This window comes from Volvox carteri, assembly GCF_000143455.1.
Source record: "Volvox carteri f. nagariensis unplaced genomic scaffold VOLCAscaffold_85, whole genome shotgun sequence".
NCBI lineage: Eukaryota > Viridiplantae > Chlorophyta > Chlorophyceae > Chlamydomonadales > Volvocaceae > Volvox > Volvox carteri.
The window spans coordinates 450,766-452,517 of record NW_003307628.1 but is presented as its reverse complement, the minus strand read 5'-3'; positions in this window follow the sequence as shown (position 1 = coordinate 452,517).

Genomic DNA, 1,752 nt, shown 5'->3' with positions numbered 1-1,752 from the left:
AGTTGCGCGGTCACGTGTCCTCCAAGCGCTCCGTGCGAGGGGTAGGACGTGCTCACCAGAAGAAGCGGCTAGGGCGGGAGCGCAGGTTGTTACAGTAGAGGAAGTGCAAGCCGCCCTCCAGGCGGCAGCCCCGGNCCGTGCTCCGGGTCCCGACGGAATACCGGTGGAATTATACCAGCGTACTAACTGTGCACCTTTACTGGCTGCCGTTTTTACAGCTATGGGGGAACTAGATAGGGTCCCGACTGGCTTTCTGGACGGCATTATTTCCTCTTTTTTTAAAGCGGATGACCCTACGGTGCCGGGAAATTATAGACCCATTACGCTGCTTGGTACAGACTATCGCACTCTCGCACGTGTTCTCAAGCAACGCCTATTGCCGCTGTTTAACCGCGTCATAGACACGGAGCAGACAGCCTTCCTCACGGGCAGGCGAATCGCGGATAGTGTGCTCCTTTTACAACTGCTGCCCGCGCTTCTCCGTATGGAGCGCCGTACTTGTGTGGCAGCTTTCCTTGACTTCTACAAAGCCTACGATACCCTAGATAGAGACTTTCTGTTCGCGTGTCTGGATGAATTGGGTGTAGGTGTGGGCTTTATTGCTTGGGTTCGACGTCTGCATACTAGTACGCAATCAGCGGCGATTGTCAATGGTTACCTTTCGTACTGGGTTCTTATAGCGGCTGGCGTCAGGCAAGGCTGTCCGCTTGCCCCCATCCTATACCTTGCGCCAGCACAAGCATTACTAACTTGGCTTCAATATCAACAAATCGGCATAAGTTTGCGTGACATTCACCTCGCTGCGTCACAGTATGCGGATGATTGTGGTGCCTTTTTACGTCGCCTAGCGGACATTCCCCGCTTCAAAGCTGTCATGGATGTTTTCCACGCAGCCTCGGGACAACGACTCAACGATCGCAAGGTTGAGCTCTTGCCGCTTGGCACATTCACCCGCAATACAAGACCGGCGGACTTACCACCAGCGAATGCTATTGGTAATCATTTCATCATCCCGGTTACTAACCTAACGCATATGGCGAACTCTGTGGGTAATGAACAAGTAGCAGACGAGGTTGAACAGCAGCCTATTGTAGGTTCAGTAGTTGGCGATTTCAGGGTGCTCTCAGTAGCTACAACCCTAGGGATTCGCGTCGCAGATAGGCCTTCGCTCGAACAGCAATCGGTTTCGCTTTCTCCTGTGAGGAATAGCTTGCAGTTAGTCGCTGGGATGCATTTATCAGCTTTTGGTCGAGCTTTTGCGGTATCAGGTTATAGCATTAGTAGAGTCCTGTACCACTTGGAGATTATGGGGGCACCTAGCAACACCTCGATGAATAACCTGCTGGGAGACTGTGCGGCCGTTATTGACAGGCGTCAACCGCCATCTGTGCGGGACAATGCTGAACGAAGACGGGCCCCGGGTGTGGGAGTTGCATACATGCCGTTTCCTCCTGCCATTGGAGGTTTCGGTCTTATTCCTTTGCACGAACATCTGCGTGCACGATTTGCCTGTTTGTCCTGTCGTGCAATCCTTGGTATGGCTGGTATGTTGGAAACTAACCCCTTGTGGACTCGGGTATTACTGGCAATATTGCGTCATATCCACCCGGCAGCCCACCCATTATGTCTGTTGGCCGTTAGGGGAGATGTACGAGATGGCCGTGTCACTACTATCCTGGGTAGGCCTGTGCCGAATGATTGTCCGGCATTAACACGAATTCTATCAGCTATGACTTCCCTACCACAACCTGT